Source organism: Lithobates pipiens, unplaced genomic scaffold, assembly GCF_037356315.1.
Source record: "Lithobates pipiens isolate NorthernLeopardFrog02 unplaced genomic scaffold, aLitPip1_a1.2 Scaffold_25, whole genome shotgun sequence".
NCBI classification, from domain to species: domain Eukaryota; kingdom Metazoa; phylum Chordata; class Amphibia; order Anura; family Ranidae; genus Lithobates; species Lithobates pipiens.
Window position 1 is genome coordinate 193,217,011 of NW_027507787.1, and position 24,204 is coordinate 193,241,214.

Sequence of the window (24,204 nt, forward strand, 5' to 3'; positions counted from 1 at the left end):
GAAGTCTATGGGAGATGAAAAAAAGAATGCATCTCCCCCAAACAGAATTGTCATCTCACCGTAACAGCTTCAACACACATAGACAATATGTCTAGGGTTGCATCGATACTAGTATCTGTATCTAGTATCTGTATCGGTGCCGATACTGAGTATTTGCACAAGTATAGGTACTCGTGCAAATGCACAGATACCTGAAACTGATACTTTCAGGCTTGGTTCTTTGAGCTGTCAGTGGGGATGAACAAATGTTCCTCTGTTTAACTCCTTATTAACCCTTAATTTACTCTAATCAGCCTTAATAAACTCTCTATTATCAATTTAATTATTATGTCCTTGCTTTTTTTTGTTCAGGTCCATTTTAAAAATTATAAACAATTAAAGCTTTTTTTTGTTGGCTTTGTTAGTGAATATTTTCACACATATAGATTAACATATATTTACACATTTCACATTAAAAAAGCGCAACATTTAAAAACAAAATCAATGTATTTCATTTGTAAATGACTTTTCAATGCTTTGTACCATTGCTGACAGCTGAAGTGTAAACAAACAAACAAAACAGGTATCGGTAATTGGTATCGGCGAGTACTAAAAAAAAAAAAAGTATCTGTACTTGTACTCGTAAAAAAAAAAGTCGGTGCATTCCTAGCTGTAAACCCAGCTTTTGATAGAAAGAAGGCTGGGTTATCCATTTCTTTAAATTATTGGCTCTTGTGAATCAGCTGACCAGGGTCAGTACAATGCAATGCAATAGGAAATTTCGATTTCTGGTGGCAAACCTGCAATATTTTCAGCCATAAATTTAGCTGCAAATTCACCAGGAACCCATGGTGGTGGAAAACCTCACCCCTAGTTGGTTTGCTGAATTAATTCATCCACAGCAAAATCACTCAACTCCTCAGCACTCTTCTATCTGGGTGTGCGTGATCCCTACTTGGCTCACAGCTTCTGTAATTTTGTATTCGAAGATTGGTAAAGTTGAACTAGCGATAATCATTGTCTTCTCTCAGAGAAAACAATGACCCAGAAGGAGGGATTCCCACATCAACACTGTCTGTGTTGATAGGGGAATCAAGCTAATTTCTTTCCTGCAACCCGTGGTTGCAGGAAAGAAATTTGCTCTGTGTATGCTCGGAGCTGCTTTATTTAACAAGATGTTAAGTAGCAAGAATAAATGTTAATCTTTCAATTCCTGTAGGAGAATTGGGCTTTTGTTTCAGACTAGGAGCTTAAAAGAAACAGCATGTGTATGTCATGTTGCTAAAATCGTAAGTTGCGCTGCATGTTACAACACAAGAGCAATACAAAGTTTGGATGTTATTCGGTTACATGTACATTGGGCGACTACATCATACCCTGGAGTTTTTGAGCACCTATGAGGGGCAGGTACAGCATCCAGCCCTGCTACCAGCAACCTAATAAAATCTAACACAGGCTGCAATATGCCCAAACTGGATGCTGTACTGAGCGATATTTGCGTTAAGGGCCATATGCGTCCAGGGATTTATGCCCACAACATAGGAATTCTGCATTCAGGCATACATCCTTCAACATCCCTGAATACTTCCATGAATACCACTTGGTATAGCATCTAGCTGCTGCAAATTTTAGCTTCTGGCTGAGGGATGGATATTGCACCCATGCCTCCCAAGCTCCTGAAAACATCAGGATTTAACGCCCATGATCCAGTTTGCATAAGGCCTTAGACATTTAATATTTCAGTAAAAGCAAGACAATAAACAGCAATGGGCTATTAAAACACCCAATATTAAATGTTAATAAAACAAATTGTTTCTTCATTTATATATACAGTAAAACCTTGGATTCGGAGCATATTTCTTTCCGTAAACATGCTTGTAATCCAAAGCACTTGTATATCAAAGCAAATTTCCCCATAAGAAATCATGGAAACTCAGATGATTTGTTCCACAACCATTTATTCATAAATCTTTCAGTTTATAGTCCATATAAAAAAGATTCTATCAATGTGATAGGTTGTGTAACCATAAAATGTCCAGCCACAAAAAGAAGCCTCCACAAGGAAATTAGAAGCAAAACCAAGCAGGAGCTACAGAGAATAAAAGAGAAGAGAGGCGGCTCTAAGTGTAGCAATATGGTTATATTTAAAGAGGAAGTAAACGTCCTTTGCTGACATTTAAGCCCCATACACACAATCAGATAATCACACAAAAAAATACTGCTTTTGAAGCGACCGTATGATAATCGGATTGTTAGTACAGAGCTTTCAAGAGCCGATCATGACAGTTCATCCAATATTATCTGATAGGATATGCACACATTTGTATGCACGCATTTGTACAATGCCAGATCATATGATTTTCATTTAATCAGTACAGCTGTTGTTCAAAAATGCAATACAAATACAATACAATACATGACATCACTTCTGAATTTTTATTCTGTCCTACAAGAATTTTCGTGACTTTATTAAACTCTTCAGGTTCGATCTGAGATTAGCATTCATCTGACAATCTCATTGTGGGTACCAGGCATTACCTATAGGTAAGCCTAAAATAAGGCTTACCTATAGGTAGTGTAAATATCTCCTAAACCAGTACCGTTTAGGATATATTTACATTACATGCAGCCAGTGACATCGCTGGCGCATGCACTCTGAAGGAACCGCCACCGGTGCCGTTCATTTCAAGTCCTGTGCCATGGATGGAGTGATGTCATCGCGGCTACGGCCAGTCACAGAGCTGAGCCAGCAAACCCAGAAGCGAAACGGGTGAAAATGGAAGCGGCTGCAGGGCTGGCATCCTGACACTGGTTTTAAAGTGTTTCACATAATGTGCTAGTATGCAATGTACACTAGCACATCATGACTTTACCATGCAGGAAGAAAAAATAAAATAAATGTTCAGCGGTTTACAACCACATTAATGTAGGTACAACATTTAGCAACTCACTTGGTTGACGATTAAAACAGGCACATCTAAGTATGCAGGCCTCGTCCTTCACACCACCGTCTCTCACTGCTGTCAGTCTGCAATTGTGACCGGGAAGACTACCCTGCAGTAGAGCGATCGCAAAGTGAGGCTTGAAGCGCTTGAAGGGATGAAGTTGATGGCGGTGCGGAGGATGGTCCAACTTTGGACAACTTTACCCCAGAAGCTTACATACTGAGATGTGCCTCTTTTAATCATCAGCCATGTGAGTTGCTAAATGTTGTACCTTCATTAAATGTAGCCATATTGCTCTCTTCTCTTTTATACTCAGTTGTGACACGAGGCTACTTGTATATCATGACAAAATCGCTTGCTTATCAAGTCAAAATTTATAAAAAATGTTTTGCTTGTCTTGCGAAACACTCTCAAACCAAGTTACTCTCAATCAAAGGTTTTACTGTATTTAGATTTAGATCTGCATGCTTGTTCCAGGTCAGCATCTCAAAGTATTGAAAACAGAAAATGGCAGGCGACTAGTATATTTAGAAAGAAGTCAGTAATAGCATTATCCATACTTCTCTCAGAACAGGTTTGCTTTATATATAGAAGACATCATGAATGACTTTAGTAATGTATTATGCACTTTCAATTAAGCATGCTATTAGCATATTGCAGTATTCTCTTGTTCAGGTATCAGGGCTGGATCATGCTTATGCATTGTGGTACTATTATGTGTGTTGGTGCAATGTGGTGCCATTCATTTTCGAATGCCACTTCAACAGTAGTATGTTGTCATGCATTTCGTTACAAAGAAAGGGTTGTGTTTTGAACACACTGAGGTATGTTGGCAGCTCTTTCAAAACAAATGGACTGCCATAAAACAATGCAATACGCATGTGACATAAAGCACCGCACAAATAATAATAATAATAAACAATCTTTATTGTTGGATTTGCTGCATTTATAATTATATACAAAACGAGGAAAATAAAAAAACCTTGCACTTAGTTCAGAACACCCCAAGACTACTGCACCTGGCAAATCCTGAATACTGGACTATGATAATAAATACATAAAGAAAAGGTGTGCATGTCTCTTTAAATGCGACAAACATTTCACATAAGCTCTAATGAGCAGGGCCCTCTGATTCCTCTTGTACCAAATTGTATTGTAACTGTAATGTCTGCTTTCATTTTGTAAAGTACTGAGCAAACTGTTGGCGTTATATAAATCCTGTATAATAATAATGTTAATAATAATAATGTTAATAATAATAATGTGCAAATAATGTGCAAATGTGCAAAAAAGAAAAAAAGTTCCTAAAAAAAATTGAAAGTCCAGCTTCACATAAGTAATTCCATGTGCCTTTAGGTGCTCAGTGATGAGTAAGGGTAAATCATGCTCAAATGCTAAAAAGTGATTTGCTATCTTGAATTTAAACAGGTCTGTGACCCCCCCCCCCCCCCCAAGATTGAGTGATTCACTTCACATGTGATGCACATCTTGCACTGCAAGATGCAGTAAAATACATATATTACTCCAAACCAAATGTCATTTAAAACCTAGACAAAGAGTAAAGAGTAAAAAGCGTATGCACATCCATAAAGCATAGCTGTGGGACCCACCAGCAAGCCAGTGCATGATGACGCCACAGATTCAGCCCCACTGAAGCCAGATCTTTGACGCCATCACACACTGGCATGCCAAAAGGTCCCACGGCCTTACTTTGTTCAATTAAATGTAACACTGACCCCCGAAGGAGCTGCTGGTTTAGTTGGGTTTACCATTACCTTCTTGACCTCGCCTCCGTCTAGGGGTTTCCTGTGGTAGATGGCCCAAAGAATTGCAGAAACTGACACTGGATCCTCTTTTTGGGATAGTTATTTAAAAGATAACACAGTAATAAAGGGTAGAGGGTTAGGAAAAAAGTTCAGGTACTTTTGGAACTGCAAAAATAGGAAGTCTCTCACTATAGAAATCCAGAGAATTACCTTTTCACAACTGGATTTTTACAACCACCGGATAGACCTCCTCTCACTAGGCCTAGCAGCCGGTAGGGTGTTAAGTAAAGCAAAGCCTCTGCCACAGACTTGGATGTAACTGAGGGACATAGATAAATTTAGAGAAACTATGATATGGTACCAGTATCTCTCAGCCGGTCCGGCGATACCCTATCAGTGTAGATCCATATAGTGTCCTTCAACTGAGCCTGCAGGCTCCTACTGAGAAACCAGCCTTTGCATGGCCTTCTCCCGAAGTGTCCTCCCCTGGATGCTTCTCCAGTTGCTGGGCCTCTCCCTAGATGAGATGGCACCGGACCACCTTTGAATCAGGAGGACCAGGACCAAACAGGCAGCTCTTCTGGACCGGTACCCAGAAACACGTGATGACAGTACCGTAAAAACCCTCTCCCAGAATGCACAGCAAGACGATACTCCCACTGGGCTGGTTGCGAGAGAAAGAAGAGCATTCAATGCACCCAACTAGACTCTGTTCTACCACTTGCTGGCGGTGACAGCGACACCTGCAGCCAAGTAGAACTCAGTGCAATCCAGCTAGATTGGTACTGAAACCATAATTTGGCAAAATTAGCCCTAAAACCCAACTGTGGTTTTAGGAATATACATTTTTTATACAAATAGCGTGTGCTCTTCAGGAGCCGGCGCTACATAAATATTCACCAAGGACAGCTAATATTCTTAAAGTGTATGTCCAGGCAAACCTTTTTTTAAGAATTGAATAGAGTGAGAAAAGGTTAATACCTCCTTCAGGTTTAACCACCTCTCACCCAGGCATAGCAAAGATACAGGCAGGGAGCAGCGTCATTCTGACTGGAAGCACTGGTGAGTCCTTCTACTTTCGGTTCCCGTGCACATCCTCTGGGCCACGTAGCTGCATGATCTGTGACCCACTGTGTCCACCAGAAACAGTGCACAACAGATCAGTGTACCGGACCGCTGTAATCTACCCTGGTATCATGTGATCACTGTGACCATTCACATTATAAATTGATGCCATTACACATGTAAATGATTGCTAATAACAATGATCATCACTGTAATAGTGTGGGAAAAAAAAATCCTGTTACCCTTCCCCCCCACAGTAGTACAGTGCCACTATGTTGACACTGCACTACTTTGGTGATAGTATGTGCAAAAAAATAAAAAAATAGTAAAAAATAGTTTAACATTTTTTTTATAAAAATAAATAATAATAATACAAATAATAATAATTAAAAAATATATTTTTTTACATACTATCACCAGAGAAAATGCAATGTCACTATGGTGACATCATACTGCTGAGGATGTGATCGTGTACAATGGCTGGCTGCTCTGATATCACTGTATATCAATTGTCTCTGATCACCACCACAACAGTACAATGTCACCAGGCCAGTGCTGCCAGTCCGTGTTCCTAATCACTGCCTCAACAGTCATTGTCCCTAATCACCTCCACACTAGTCAGTGTCCCTTATCATTGCCGCACCACTCAGTGTCCCTCATCACCGTCACACCAGTCATATTGTCCCTAATCACCGCCACACTAGTTACAATGTTCCTGATCACTGCCACACCAGTCACAGTGTCCTTGATCACCGCCACACCTGTCCCAGTTTGAACAGACCGGTATATGCCAGAAATAGTGTTCCTTATCACCGCCACACTAGTAACAATGTCATCACACCAGTGTAATTCAGAAGCGGTGTCTTGTATTATCACCACACCAGCCCCAGTGTCACCTGACAAATGCAGCCAGCAACAGTGTTCCTGATCACCGCCAGCACACCAGTGCAATGTAGCCTCTGCCTGTAATAAGCCTGGTCTGTTTTTTTAAACAGAACGTGGCATTCCTGAGGCAGCCATGTACCAGTAGGCTGGGCTTTCTTGGTTTATAGGAACATGGGAACATGGACTTCTATAGATGACAATAAACTAAGCTGCAATCACTGACCACTCGCATAGAGGCAACCATTACAGGACATTGGTTTTGATACAATTGGTTAATTTGTGTGATACACAAGATACAATGGCTGGTATATAATCAGTCCAGACACTGAAAAAATCTCACAAATGTGGTATTCACACACTTGTGAGGAGCAGCAGAATGTGTTTTGGGTTGTAATTCTAATTAAGCCCGTGCTATGTATGAGAAATATCTAATCAAATTACAACTTTGTTTAAAAAAAGAAATTTCATTTTCTTTCTGCATTTTCCAAACACTTGTGGGAAAATAATTTCTATGCCTCTGGGCCTTGGGGTGTTTACTCTCCAAATGTGGCCATTTTGTAGGTGTTTCTACTGTCCTGGTGCTCCAGGGCCTTCAAAAATGTGTTAAGATAGTCAGGAATGTAGGTGCATAAGTTTTCCCCTAAAATGGCTGAAGGTGCTCCTTGGATTTTGGGCCACTCTATACATCTAGGCTGTGAAAAGTATCACACATATAGTATGCACATATGTAGGACGCATAGCAGAATGTGTTTTGGGGTGTTTTTGTAATTATGCCTGTGTTGTGTGTTAGAAAAATCTTTTAAATTGACAATTTTGTTTAAATATATATATATTTTTCTTTTCTTTTCTGCGTTTTCTAAAAAAAATTTGACAAAAAAAAAATGACAACTTAAAGAAAACCTCACCATGCCTCCTATTAAATACCTTGGGCTATCTACTTTCAAAAAAGGGGTCATTTGGGGGCATTTGTACTGTCCTGGCATTTTAGGGTCTTGAGATAGGAGATGGGCAGTCAGTACATCAGGATTCATCAATTTTTAAATATATACAATATACCATAGTTTGTAGACTCTCTAACTTTCATATAGACTAAATATACACAAATATTGGGTTATATTTTAACTATCTAAATGTAACAGAATATGTTTTGGCCTACATTTATGAAAAAAGATTATTTATTTTCAAAATGTTACTTATACAAAAAATAAGAAAAACGTGTCAGTATATTTTTGCTTATATAGCAAAAAAATAATAATAAATACCAGTAGTAATTAAATAGCACCAAAAAATAAAATCTCTGTCTCAAAAAAAAAAATATAAAGAAATGTGATTTTGGTACAGTGTTGCATGCCTGAGGAGTGAGGAGTTGTCATACGTGTGACAGTGCTACAAAAATGGCCTCTGCAGGCACAATTGAAAGTGTCCTATCTTGAGATAGTTAACTGCTATCCTAGGCTCCATTAGAGAATTTATCCCTACTTAAAGTCCTGGTCAGAAGGAAAAAAATCTAAAACAGTACCAATAGCAAAAATAAAAATGCTTTTTTTTATTAGGTTAGGAGGAGGTTAGAATATAAGTGAGATTTTAATTAATTAATTAATTAATTAATTAATGCATTTATCAATGTATTAATTTATTTTTTGCCATCTGTGTTCCTGCCACAGATTTTCCCTCACTTCTGGTCTGGTGAGAAGACATTTTTCCAACAGAACTATCAGTAAAAACCTGACATATTTATTCACACTATATAATAATTCAAATGTTTTGGCTTTACACTTTAATTATGAATCCCTACACACACTTTCCACTGCATTTTGGCCCAGGTAAATGCATGAGTACCTGCACATAACATGAACGATAAGATCTATTCTATTATATAACAATAACATACAGAGCAGTTTGATATGCATGTAACTGCACCAAAGTAATTCAAACAAGTAAACTACTTCAGTCGTATGCTACCATCTAGTGGACATTTTCCATAACAGTATTTGCCCTTTTTGAAAGTATAATTTCACTTCTGATAGCATAATGTCTTGTATACACGGTCGGACATTCTGACCACAAAATCCGTCTGCTTTTTTCCGACAGATTTTGTCCTAAACTGGTGTTGCATACACACGGTCAGACAATCCGATCATTCGCAACGTGATGACGTTCGTCCGTTACAACAGGACTACGTTGAGGCTAGTAGCCAATAGCTTTGGTCTTGTAATTTGATATGAGCATGCGTGGCACTTTGTCCGATCAGAATTCTCTACAAACGATTGGAAAAAGTCAGATCGGATTTTGTTGTCGGAAAATTTCAGATCCTGCTCTCAAATTTTTTCCCTCTGAATTTCTGGCCGAAAAAGGCCGATAGAGCCCACACACGATCGGATTTTCTGACAATATAATCCGATCTGACCTTTTCCGTCTGAATTTCTGACCCTGTGTACAAGGCATAAGTGTTTTTATGCCCATCCTGAAAGCTTAAAATTTTCTGTGCCTGTATGGTGAACGTTATATTTATGGATCTCTCAGACCAGCATACATTAAATTGCAATAATAAGATTAATAGGGTCAAATCTTTATCTGCCCATTACACATTTCTTTTCTTATCTCTAATTGTTACTATAAAGCCTCATGCACACTGGATGTTTTTCTATCTCTCCTAAACATCTTTCTCCCTGGCAGCGGCATTTTGGCAGAGAAAAAAACAAACAATTGACGTTTGCAAACGTGTGTAAGGCGTGTTTAATCAGCGTTTGGACATTAATTCATTTCATTGGCCAGAATAATAATTTATTCTGGTCATTGAAATGAATTAACACTTAAGCGCCACACACCCCTAGCATTAATACATTTAGACGCATTTAGACATGTTTACACAACTTTATACATGTCGAGCGCTTTTTCTGAAAAAGAGACGCTGCTCCTACATGTACTGGCTGGGGATTTTTTTCCTGCCTCTAAACTCATGAAATCACGTGCATGGGCACATAGGCTAACATACAGGGTCTTTTAGAGGCAGGGAAAAAAAAAAACAGATGACCCTAGGACCAGCTGAAAAAACATTCAGTGTGCATTAGGCCTAAGACCCCTTTCACACTCAGGTGGTTTTTAGGTGTTTTAATGCTAGAAATAGCCTCTAAATAACACCTGAAAACTGCCTCTTATTCATTTCAGTGTGTCTTTTCACATTGGGGCGGTGCACTTGTGGGACGTTAGGAAAAGCCTTGCAAGCAGCATCTTTGGAGTGGTTTGGGAGCACTCTATTTAGGTCTCCCAAAACGGCCTGTCCCTTCTAGTGTCCAAAAAGCGCTGCTTAAACAGCGCTAAAGCGCCGCTAATACGAGCGGCGTTTTAGTGCTAATGTGGCCACGGTTCAGTGTGAAAGGGGTCTAAGAGTGTTCTACCACCTTAGCTGCTTGTATTAGCAAGACAATGTAGAGTTAAATTATACCTTTTTGCTCTGGTTTGTATTTTTTTTTATTGAGGATATTACTGCTGATGCCCTTGAAAAATTATTGATTATTTACAGTGTATATAAGGAGAGGCACACAAATAAATAGTGGGCATCTAGGAACATAAAGCTGCTAGCACACAAGGTGACCATACAAAGCCTTGTACATAAATATACCGTATATACTCGAGTATAAGCCGAGATTTTCAGCCTCTTTTTTGAGGCTGAAAGTGCCCCCCTCGGCTTATACTCGAGTCATCGCTGTCTGCCCGCTCGATCAGCGTGTCGAGCAGACAGACAGCGGCCATTCTATTCAAAAGCCGCGCCTCCGGCTCCGCCTTCGCCTGTGATAGGCGGAACACTGAATTTCCCAGCAGCCTGTGTTCCGCCTATCACGGACATCGTATCATCCTCGTACTACGGACGAGGATGATACGACGTCTGTGATAGGCGGAACACAGGCTGCTGGGAAATTCAGTGTTCCGCCTATCACAGGCGAAGGCGGCGGCGCAGCTTTTGAATTTTACAATGGCCGCCGACGAAGAGGGCACGGGACGGAGGCAAGGCAAGGCACGGCACGGCACGGCACGGGACGGGACGGGACGGGGGCAAGGCAAGGCACGACACGGGACGGATGCAAGGCAAGGCACGGCACGGGACGGAGGCAAGGAGGCAAGGCACGGGACGGAGGCTCGGGACAAAGGTAGGCTGGACACACACACACACACACACACACACACACACACACACACACACACACACACACACACACACACACACACACACGGATGGAGACACACACAGGGATGGATGGATGGATGGATGGAGACACACACACACAGGGATGGATGGATGGATGGATGGAGACACACACACACAGGGATGGATGGATGGATGGATGGAGACACACACACACAGGGATGGATGGATGGATGGACACACACACACACAGGGATGGATGGACGGACACACAGGGATGGACGGACACACAGGGATGGACGGACACACAGGGATGGACGGACACACAGGGATGGACGGACACACACACAGGGATGGACAGGCATGTCTCACCCTCGGCTTATACACGAGTCAATAAGTTTGCCAGTTTTTTTGGGGGTAAATTGGGGGCCTCGGCTTATATTCGGGTCGGCCTATACTCGAGTATATACGGTATTAAACGCAAGTGTAGCACCAAATATTGATGCAATAATAAAGCAAATTGTAGTTAAAAAATATCCACCATGTGCGGAAATGATGACAGGAGGCGTCCCCTGAGGACGTGCATACGCACAAAACACGCTGGAAAGGGCCTACATGCTGATGTTATGCCGTCACTTCCGAATCTCGGAGCGGTGACCATCGTTGTAAGCCTGGGCAGCTGATTGTTTCATTTTACCTATCGATAGATGTATGTTGCAGCATTTTAGAAATACTTTTATACTTTAAACCCCATTAATAAAATAAAATACTACACTATATAGTACTTTCTGGGCTCCATGTGTTGAGCTTCCTTATGCAGCCTTTGCAGTTATAATAAGATCCCCCTGCAAACCAGAGGAAGCTGAGTGCATTGTTTGTAATGGAGATCTTATAAAGGCGTTTATACCATATAAATCTGGTGAGTACATAATCAGTGGAGGTTTCACATTATTGGATATCTTGACACTTGGCGGAATATATCTTTGGTTCAAGACCATGAAATATTTAATTCTGGAGAGTGCATAATAAGACGGGGTTCAAGCACATGTCATAATTTTTGCATGTGGTGGATATTTTTCAACTACAATTTTCTTTATTCGTGCATCAATATTTGGACCTATTTCTTTTTCTTTGTCACTTATGTTTATATGTTTTTATGTAAATACTGTACTTGCGTTTAATGTGTATAAGGAGGTGATGAATTTAGGCACATTTTATTACCTTGGATTTGTGACAGACAGGGGAGTATACTAGGCCACTACTCTTGAAACTTGTTAATTATAATGATAAGGTGATCCTTTTACAGAAGGCCAGAGATATGGGGGCCATAATGTTTAATGGGGTTAGAGTCTCATTTTATCCAGACTTTTCGCCAGATCTCCAGACGTATAGAGTAGAATATATACCGGTTATGTGAACTCTGCAGAATCACAAGATTATGTATGCTTTGCTGTACCCAGCCCACCTGCGGGTGACAGCATTGGGTGGAACTTTATTTTTCAACTCACCGCCTGAAGTGGAGAAATGGCTGGAGGAAAATAAAGGAGACTTATATGAAACTTTGAGCACAGAACTATTTTGACTATGTGGAGGGGGGTGGGTGGTTTGGTCAAGATATAGTGTACCTTTTTTGGGCCTGGTGGCCTGGTGGCCCTCCTCCCCCCCATTTTTTTCTTGCTTGATTTTCACCACTATTGTAATATCACTGCAATATCACTAAAATATCACAGAAATAAGATTGTTTGCTCAATGTGGAGAGCATGGAGGGGGGAGGCACCCTTTTGGTTTAAATGTATATAAGTAAGAGAGAAAAAGTGAATGGTAAGGTCACAAGTGAAGCTCTTAGGGTTGACCCTGATGGGCATGGGTGGGGGGATAAAGGAGGGTTGGGTGGGAGGGCTGTGGGTGGTTGGGATAGGAGTAGCATGAGATATGGAGAAAGGGAGAAATATATAGCTTGGAGTAATCTCTTGAGATGGAGAGGTGGGAGCGAGCTTATGAGTCGATTAATTTTTCTTTATTTAATTTTTTTGCAGGTCTTTTGTGTTGATTTATTTTCTGTTATTTTATCATGCAAGAAAGAAATTTTAGTATAACCTCATGGAATGTCCGGGGCTTGGGGGACCCAACTAAGAGAGCTACGGTCCTATCGACATTGGAGGGGGGGGGGGGGGCCTGGACTACTCTGTCTGCAGGAAACATGTTTAACCACTGACACTGCGGTACAATATCCCAAATGGGGGGTCCAAGCTCAATACCACTCGGTCCACTCCTCTTATTCAAGGGGGGTGAGTATCCTAGTTTGGAGAGGAGTGGCGTTTTCCTGCAGAGAGAGTTGCATTGAGGAACAGGGCAGGTATATTTTTTTGCTTTGCTCAATTGAAAACAAACTTTTTGTGTTGGCTAACATTTATATTCCCCCTCCTTTCAATCTTGAAGTTCTACATAAGCTATTGGAGTTTGTACTGGAGAAAGCAGGAACCCCAATAATAGTGGTGGGTGATTTCAATGAAGTACTGGATAAGAGTCTAGACAGATTCCCACCAGGAAATAGACCCAATTCAGCAGGCGAAGGTCGGCTATCTTGATTCTTGGTGGAAATGGGTTTGAGCGACATATGGTGAATGCGCTATCCACAAGAAAGGCAGTACTCTTGCTTGTCAAACTCTTACCTCATTCTCTCTAGAATTGACATGGCCCTGGGTAATGCTAGGCAATATAATCATTAAGTAATTTAGAGTATGGTCCAAGAGGAGTCTCGGACCTTTCCCCGCTGGTGCTGATAATAAACATTGGGGGCAAAGCTCATCCTAGAGAATGGACAATCAGCCCTTGTTGGCTGGAATTGATTGACAAACATGGAGAAGTGGTGTCTAGATTGAATGAATTTGTACAAATCAATACAGGCACGGCGCTGCCTGGGGTGGTTTGGGACTCCTCGAAGGCCTATCTCAGAGTCCTTTTAATCCAACCAGTGGCAAGAACTAAGGGGAAATCAAGAGAATGAGAAGGGGAAATTAGGAATGAGGTGATCCAGGCAGGGAAGAGATATGTTGAAGATCCAACCCCTGACAGACAGAGGGAATGGCTAGATAAGCAACAAGTCTATAAAATGGCAATTACCAGAAGGATGGAGAATAGATGGATATTTCAGCGGCAGTGCCATTTTGGTGAGAGGGAGAGGGTCAGCCATACCCTGTCCCTCTTGATTAAATCCAATACTTCCCCTTCTACTGTTTCGGCGATTAAGACATCAAGCGGAGACATCACTACTGATGAGCTAGAGTTTTAGCTATTATTTTAAGTCTCTGTATAAATCCAATAGAGGAGTGGAGGGTGTAGCAATGGATGTTTTCCTCCAGTGTATATCATTCCCGACCTTGTCAGAGAAAGATAGAATAGATATTGGCCGCGTACACACGCGCGGACTGTTGGCCCAACTTTGTCCGTCCAACAGTTTGAGCGAACAGTCCGCTCAAACTTAGCATGGACGGACATGGCCACACACGACGGACGAACAGTTTGCTGAAACCGTGCGCGATGACGTGAACGGCACGTACGACGGGACGAAAAATACGACGTCCTATACACTGCATTATAGCTTTCGGCGTGAAAATCCTTTCTGAGCATGCGCGAGACTTAGTTGGCCGAACAAGCCTACACACGAGCGAACAGTCCGCTGAAACCTTGTTTCAGCGGACAGTTTTTCGGAATTTCCGTAAGACCTTGTTCGTCCAACTGTCCGCTGAAACTGTCCGCTGAAGCCCCACACACGAGCGGACTGTCCGCCCAAACACTGTTCAGCGGACAAGGTTGGGCCAACAGTCCGCGCGTGTGTACGCGGCCATAGAGGCACCAGTGACTCTAGAGGAGTTAAAACGGGCAGTGGCAGGGATGCCTAATCAAAAATCACCAGGCCCTGATGGGCTCCCGGTAGAAATGTACAAACGCTACAGTGAGGTATTACTCCCTGAACTGCTGAAAACATTGAGATGGGCATTGGACAATGGTAGACTCCCTATCTCAATGTCAGAAGCCAATATTATTGTAGTACATAAGGAAGGCAAAGATCAACAGGACGTCTCTTCTTATCATCCAATTTCATTATTATGCACTGATGTAAAAATCTTGGCTAAAGTTTTAGCAACCCGTCTAAACAAATGTGTTCAAAAGTTGATACATCCTGATCAGTCGGGTTTTATTCCCAGTAGATCAACTAGCACTAACATCAGAAGAGTGTTTTTAAATATGCAGATTCCAACTGACAATTTAGGCCCCAAGGCCATTTTGGCCTTGGACGCCGCTAAGGCTTTCGAAGGCTTGTCTAGAATGGGACTATCTATGGAAGGTGCTAGAGCGATTTGGGTTTGGCCCCTCTTTTATTGGATGGGTGAAACTACTTTATAAGGAACCTAGAGCAAGAATTAAAATTAATAATGAACATTCAGAAATGCTTCAACTGGAGAGAGGGACAAGACAGGGTTGTCCCCTGTCTCCCCTATTGTTTGCTTTGGCAATAGAACCCCTCGCAATTATGACTAGATCACGACCAGACATACAGGGGTTCCGGCATCACCTAGAGGAAGACAGGATTGCGCTATTTGCAGATGATGTCCGTTTTTTTCTCGGAGATGTTGAATCTTTGCTAAATGCAGTAATCCAAATGGTCGGCAAGTTCGGGCGACTTTCTGGTCTGGTCATCAAGTGGGATAAGTCGGCTCTGTTACCAGTCGACCCAGTTGGTGACCAGTTACTGCATGGAACTCCCCTCCTGAAAGTAATGGCCAAGCTAAAATATTTAGGTGTTTGGATTACCAGTGATATAAACCAATATTTCAGCGATAATTTAGCCCCATTGCTACTGAAATTAAAAAAGCAAAAAGGAGACATTTGGAGCCGTTTCTCTCTGTCTATTGCAGGGCTTTGTAATTTAATCAAGATGATATGGCTCCCACAGATATTTTATATACTCCATAATTCCCTGACCTGGATTGGCCAGAAATTGTTTAAGAGAATCAAATCCCTGTTTAAGGAATTAATTTGGAAGAAGGGCCAATCTAGGATTGGACTGCAAACTATGCAAATATCGATCAAAGAAGGAGGTATGGCAATCCCACATCCAAGATTATATCTTTTGTCATCCCAGCTCCAACACCTATCGGGCTGTGGAGTCGTAAGGGTTGGGAACTCCAGTGATAAAATGATGATAATGGGGGATCCACACAATACACTAGTGGAGGTATTAGAAGCGGATTCTTTTTTTATAGATGCCCGAAGATAGAATATACCCCTCTATGGCACAATAAAAATCTGGCTGAAATAAGGGGTATAGAGAGACCTCACTAGCGGGAAAGGCAGGGCATTAGCCATTTAATTCAATTGTATGAGGGCAACCGCATGAAGACATTCTTAGATTAAAGATGGGAATTGAACATTTCAAATAAGGCATTTTATACATATCCCCAGATCCCGGTACTCATAAAAATAATTAAACCATCTTCAACTAAAAGCTTAATTTCCAAGTTATATGCCAGCCTGGGGGGGTAAGATTATGAGTGAAGCGGGACCTCTTAACAGCAGAACAGGGTGGGAGAGAGACATAGGGACAATAACTATGGAAGAATGGGTTAAGATCCTAGAACAAGGAGCCCTGGTCTCGATTTCCCCCTCGCAAAAAGTCTCTCATCTTTTCCTAATCCATAGAGTCTACTATACCCCCCAAAAAAATGTTTAAACTGGGATGGAAACCAAATGATGAGTGCCCCAGGTGTAAGGCAACAGGAGATGTTATCCACATGGTGTGGAAGTGTCCAAAGTTATTTAGATACTGGGTTGAGATAGTTGATAGGATAAACAAAACCTTCAGGACTATATTAGAGTCCGAGGCCAAGACAGGAGGAGGTAGATAGAGTCCCGCCCGATTCTACTGTAGCAGTACTGAGATGCCTGTTCCAAGCGAGGAAATTAATAGCACAGAAATGGCAGGCTCAGTCCCCCCCAACTGTGAAGAATAGGATTGAGACTATCAATTCAATGGTTTGGAGGGAGAGTGTGGTATATATTAGACAAAACAATCTCAGAAAGTTTGTGAGATTGTGGATACCTTGGTTGGAGAAGATGGGATGCCCCTTATGAGGGGATGGGGAGGGAGGCTTGGGAGATACTCCCGTCTCCGCCACCTCCTATTTCCTGCAATCTACCTCATATGCCGTTTCTCTGCCCATAGAGTGGGCTTCTTCTCTACCTTTGCCTGTTTTTGATCGACAATAGATAATTAGATATGTACAATTAATGATTGGTTGATGTGTGATGGTAGGTTGGGAGTAGATTGGGTGGGAAGGTGGGAGAGGAAGTATAAAATAATAATGGTTTTCTTCTTTTTTTTTTTTTGTATTATGTGTTACTGCATGTTAAATTGCGATGCTGTAGGCTTTTAAATTTTGTAATATGAAAATCAATAAAAAGGAAATGGTAAAAAAAAAATTAAGGTAATAATCCAGGGGTTCTCAACTTTATAAAAATATGTACTCCTTTGTAAAACCATGGGTATACCTAATTTCAAAGTGTCATAGTTACTAGGGATGAGCTGAACACCCTCTCCATTCGGTTCGCACCAGAACATGCGAACAGCCAAAAAATTTGTTCGAACACATGAACACTGTTAAAGTCAATGGTACACGAACATGAATAATCAAAAGTGCTAATTTTAAAGGCTTATATGCATAGTATTGTCATAAAAAGTGTTGGGGGACCTGGGTCCTGCCCCAGGGGATATGTATCAATGTTTTTCGGGAGCAGTGATTTTAATAATGCTTAAAGTGAAACAATAAAAGTGTAATATTCCTTTAAATTTCGTACCGGGGGGGGGGGGGGTGTGTCTATAGTATGCCTTTAAAGTGGAGCATGTTTCCTGTGTTTAGAACAGTCTGACAGCAAAATGACAAAGTAATTTAAAACTACTCATGGCTATAATACATTGTCGATCCGCAATACACATAAAAGTAAAATTCCATAGCAGGCCCTTCAAGTCTGGTAACCCATGCCAAAATAAAAAAAGTGCAAAAAAAATCCATACCAGACCCTTATCCGAGCAGGTAACGTGGCAGGCTGCAGGAAAAGAGGGGGGGGGGGGCGATAGAGCGCCCCCCCTCCTGAACCATACTAGGCCACATGCCCTCAACATTGGGAGGGTGCTTTGAGGTAGTCCCTAAAAGCACCTTGTCCCCATGTTGATGGAGAGAAGGGCCTCATCCCCACAACCCTTGTCAGTGGTTGTGGGGGTCTACGGGCGGGGGGGCTTATCGGTATCTGGAAGCCCCCTTCAACAAGGTGACCCCCAGATCCCGCCTTCCCATGTGTGAATTGGTAATGGGGTACAAATGTACCCCTACCATTTCACAAAACAAGTGACAAAAAAGTAAAAAAAAAACAAAAGATAGTTTTTGACCAATCCTTTATTAAATTCTTCTTCTTCTTTCATCTTCTTTCTTCTGGTCTTCCTTTGGTGTTGTTCTTCTTCTCCATCTTCTTCTCCATCTTCTTCTTCATCTTCTTCTTCCACCGCTCTTCTCGTCCCGCATCTTGCTCCTGCTTCTTCTCCGTGCCATCTGCACGATTCGCCTCTGTGGGAGTCTTCAGCAGTGTGACTCTCCACTTCTTCTGACAGTTCTTAAATAACAGAGGGCAGGGCCACCAGGTGGCCACCAGGTGACCCTGCCCTCCTCTGATGCACAGGGCCTTCCCTATGGCTTTTCCTGTGTTGTCAGAGGGGGCGGGGTCACCCATTTATGTAAACGGGTGTCCACGCTCCCCTCTGATATCACGGGAAAGCTTTCTGACTGCTTCACACAGATATACTGCGGCAAAAAGGCGCGTATAGGCAGAATCACGCACCTGTACGCTGCCCTTTAGGAAGTGGCTTGCGGGCGCGCGCCTGCCGGGAGCTTCACGAGTGCGATCATGGGTCTCGCAGACTCGATTTCTGCGGGGATACCCGCGATCGTCTCACGGAGAGGAAGAATGGAGAAATGCTAATGTAAACAAGCATTTCCCTGTTCTGCCTAGTGACACTGTCACTGATCACAGCTCCCTGTAAACGGGAGAGATGATCAGTGTTGTGTCACACACAGTCCCTCCCCCCAGAGTTAGAATCACTCCCTAGGACACACTTAACCCATACAGCGCCACCTAGTGGTTAACCCCTTCACTGCCAGTCACATTTACACAGTAATCAATGCATTTTTAATTGCACTGATTGCTGTATAAATGTAAATGGTCCCAAAATCATGCCAAACATTTCCAATCTGTGCACCATAATGTCGCAGTCACAATAAAAATTGCTGATCGCCACCATTACAAAAAAATGTATTAATTAAAATGCCATAAAACTATCCCCTATCTTGTAAATGCTATAACTTTTGCGCAAACCAATTAATAAATGCTTGTTGCGATTTTTTTTACCAGAAATATGTAGAAGAATACGTATCGGCCGAAACTGAGGAAAAACATTTTTTTTTATAGATTTTTTGGGGATATTTATTATAGCAAAAAGTAAAAAATATTGTTGCAAAAAATAAAAACCGCAGAGGTGATCAGATACCACCAAAAGAAAGCTCTATTTGTGGGAAAAAAAGGATGTAAATTTTGTTTGGGAGCCACTTCGCACAACCGCTCAATTGTCAATTAAAGCAACGCAGTGCCGAATTGCAAAAAACAATCTGGTCTTTGGCTAACCAAATGGTCCGGGGCGAAAGTGGTTAAAGGGGGTGTGGCAGAGTGTGTGTCTTATGCCTACATACTTTTGCTAATAGGTGTGCCTCATTCCCATCTCAGAAAATTGGGAGGTATGTGTAACATGTTACATGTTACACCTTGAATATGGGTGTAACATTTTACTAAAGATGAACTTATCCTTTAATTACAGATCTGAAAGCAGCTGTATTGTTTTCAATGGAGCCATTCACACAGGTGCATAAGCATGAGCTGCTTTGAGATCCATAACACAGCATCCAAAAATCTGCATCTAAGAACATGCATTTACATGCTTACATGTATAAATGCATGCATACACGCTTGTACACATGTAAATTAAGTCTAAACAGAGGGGAAAAATAATGTATCATTATGTACGCTTATGTATCTTTACGTGTTTATATGCATCTATATGCAAGTATTTTACTGATCATCATGCAGGAGCTTTTCTCCTGGAAAACACGTGTAATAATATCAGTACCATTTTTACAGCTATGCGATTGAAGCCTTAGGGTTGCTTTACTAAATCAGTGTAAATGTTGTTCCACTTGACCATCTGTTTTTTTTTTTTTTTCATATACTTTTTAAGATGAAATATCTGTATAAACAGTCATTTTCCCTGAGCTCATCTGAAATAACTCTTGGGACACACATACCACTGGTTAAGAGCCAAAGGGAATAATCAGTCGGAGGATCCAGAGAAAGAAGAATTATTTGTTTTCCTTCAGGGAATAATGTAAAATGTAATAATTTGCATGCAGTAAAATTACCTTTTCTTTCAATAATCTTTTGGGGATTCCATTTTTTTAACAAAAACAACTTACAGGAACTACAAAATGGCTATTTAATTATTAAAACTTTTTCTTAAAACAGCAAAACTTGTCATTTTTCCAGCTAGGGTCTGATGTCACACTTTTGCTTGTCAGAAGTGGGATCCATCAAATAATTCAGCACCAGAAAAAATGTGATATATATCCTAAATCCAATTTCCACAAACCTGTCAAGAACTTTAAGATAAAATGTTTTATTTTAATGCAATCAATTACATAAACAAAACAGATAGAGAGTGATAAGGGGTGGGTTTCATTTTACAGCCACTTCTGAGCAGGACCATTTATGATTAAAGCTGCATAACATCATAACCTGCCACGTCTACCCCAACGCAGACACTATAGCTGCCTACTGTGTGCTTCACCTATAGCAGCACCCTTTCCCATAAGGCAAGCAGGCCTACTAGTACTCCGTTGCCCCTGGGTCTTATACACAATGCTATAGTAACAAACAAAAAACAAGCTCTGGACTGCCGCACTCCTCAGAAAAGCCATCTTACTTTATTGAAGGATCACATCACAGCTCAACAAGCACAGCAAACAAGGAAAATGCTGACGTCTATCCAGTAGAAATATAAGATTTTTTTCTATATGTCTTCATATGCCTCTATATAAGCCTATACACACACACTATGAGCCCTTGTACACACGGTCAGACATTCTTACAACCAAATCCGATTTTGTCAGAAACTGTTGCATACACACGGTCGGACAAAGTTGTCAGAAAATCCGATTGTACATAACGTGATGACGTTATTTCGTTACGACCGGACTACGTTCAGGCTAGTAGCAAATAGCTTTGGTCTAGGAATTTGATCTGAGCATGCGTGGCACTTTGTCCTACTTGGAGTAGGCTACACATGATTGGAGTATGTCCGATCGGAGCATTTTGTCGGAAAATTTTATGGACAAGTTGGAAAACTTGGTTCGTCGGAGTATCCGTCCGATGGACACCACACGCAGTCGGATTATCCGACAAAACGGCCCGATCGTACACATTCCGTCAGAATCTCCGACCGTGTGTACAAGGGCTGAGATATGTAGTGAGGTTTATAACCTTTTTATTTATATATATATATATGTGTATATACATGGGTTTCATGTGTGGGAAAGGGCTTTATAGCCCCCACACATATAACACTCACACACGGACAAAGGTACTTATTCATTTATTTAATTTTATGGATGTAAAGCACTCATTTAATATAATTCAATTATTCGTTAATTTATTTATTTAATTCATTAGTTCATTCACTTATGATTAACATTTGAGCATTATATGTTAAAAACTCTTTTTTCTATAGTAAGCTAAGCCATGAAGTTTTATTCTTTGTGGTTTATTTAACAATTTATTGCATTACAGATTTCTATTTTTCATATATTTTATCACTCATAAATTTTCATTTCTCACACAATCCCATCTGTTCACACGTTATCACACATTGTTTGGTGATACATGATTTATGATTTATTATTGATTATATACCTGATTTATATTTTCACTCATTCACATTTGCATTTTAAGAAGATATTTATTAAATTCTCTAAAATATGATGTTTTTTAATAATGATGCTTTTTCACGTATTCACTCATTCATTGATTATTGTATTTTGTGGGTTTTAATTAATTATTTAATATCTAATTTATTATTTAATTGACTATTTAAATTGTTTAATTAGACACAGTATTTAACTAATTTTGTGAGGTGTGATTGCTTGCTTTGATTAAGAACTACAGCTAGTGCAAAACGTCAGCATTTTCCTTGTTTGCTGTGCTTGTTGAGCTGTGATGTGATCCTTCAATAAAGTAAGATGGCTTTTCTGAGGAGTGCGGCAGTCCAGAGCTTGTTTTTCGTTTGTTACTATTGGTAATCGCCAGCACCTGTGGCTTCTGAGGCGAGAGAACAGTTCAAAGCCTGTAATGTGTGCTCCTGGAGCGGTAAGATTCTCTTTTTCTTTACACAATGCTATAGTACCTGGCCACCACGTCAGGGTAGGCGCGAACTAAGCAAAGCAAACAGGTACTTGGTACTTGTTCTATGACACTCCAGGTAAAGGCAGGCTGAGTTCAGGAATAGTCTAAAATCCAGTCCAAGGTCATACACAGGTAAATCCTATCTAGCAGAATAGGGCAGGCAGACAGGAGGCTTGATCAGCAACAACACACTCTCTATCACAAGCATGAGACTGAGGGTTTGGCTGGCTTATAACAGGTGAATGACCACATCAATCACTTTGCAGGTGGACAAAGACAGTGAGAATGCAATAGCTCAAAAACCCAGAAACCCAGATGCTGGAATGAGTAGTAGGAGCGCTTGACGCTCCTGACATAACCATTACACTTATGTTATGTGCAGTTTAGTATTTTCTTTGACTTTAAAGTATGCATGTACCATGAGCAATATGAAGGCTGCCATTCCTGACCTCCTAAGCATATTCGTTGCCTGGCTGCCTTTAAATCAAAGCTTTTTGAGTTGCTGGCCTAGAACCAGTGTACAGAATAGAAAGTCACATAAAAGTCAGAAGACGTCATCTATGTACTTGTTCTAGGGCAGTGCTTTGGAAAATATGAAAGCCACTGGACCAACATGACTGTCTGGTAACTATGAGGTCAGCAATGGCAACTTCCTTATTTTCTCTGTTTTCTTAAATGCTGAACTCCAGACAAACACTTAAATGCATAGATGAAGTACATATAGGGAGGTGTTTTACCTGTCAAAGGGTTTGTATCTCTTTCTAGATTGACACAGCATAGCCCTGTCTAGTGAGGCAAGAGACTTGTTTTTACTCTGCTGCAGTTCAGTATCACTTATTGGTCTCTTTCCCACTTCCAAAAGGAGAAGCAGCAGGCCTATCAGCATGCAGGTTGCACTCCCCCCCTCCCCCCCAGTCTGAGCTCTTCTGTACAGTGACTGCAAGAGACTGACACCAAGTCAAAATCATTTACACTGAGTACAGCAGAAAATAACTAGGGACTTTCTCGGAAGACAGCCGAAAAAAAATAAAGTTCAGATCGTGAATATAAAAAAAATATTTCCAGATTAATCACATCATATAGAAGATGATATCAAAGTGTTCACTTGTGGCATCATATGGTTACAGCAGTACAAGGCTATGCTTTCTACTGTATATGGGAATAAGGCTACATTTCTACTTCTGCATTGCGTTTCCCATAACGCACAAAAAAGCACTGTCCCTTTGCAGACGTAGAGCAGTGCCTTTAATTCTTTTTTTGTTTTCAAATCTCTATTTATTATTTTTCCAAAAAATTATATGTTACAACACTTACTTTTTGGTTCATCTATATTCCACTCTCGCAGGAGCTTCCACATAACTCTTATTTACAATACTTACATATCGCAATAAAAACAGGAAGAAAGATAAAGAAAAATACACACATTATTTCCCTTTAACCTCGTGTCATTGTGTGGTTTGTTCTACCCCTTTGTTTTCTTACCTACATTTTGTTACTTTCTTCTTACATTTCTATATTTTCCTATTTCAGTCATTTAATCCTTCGTTTTTTTAGAGGCCGTGGTGACCTCTTCTATCCAGCTTGACCAAACCCTTTGATATTTTCCTTGATGTCCTATATTGCAATATATTTCTCTATACAAACGTAGATTATCATTTACTAAATGCTTCCAAAAAGCTATTGAGGGAGCCTCTGTTTTTTTTCCAGTTCAATACTATCGCTCTTCTTGTGTAAAAAGGCAATAGGCTTATTTGTGTTCTCTTAGCTATAGTAGCAGCAATATTATTCCCCATCAAACCCAAGAGACAGGTTCCTACTTCCTGTTCCTGAACAACTAACATCACTATCCCAATTACATTTATTA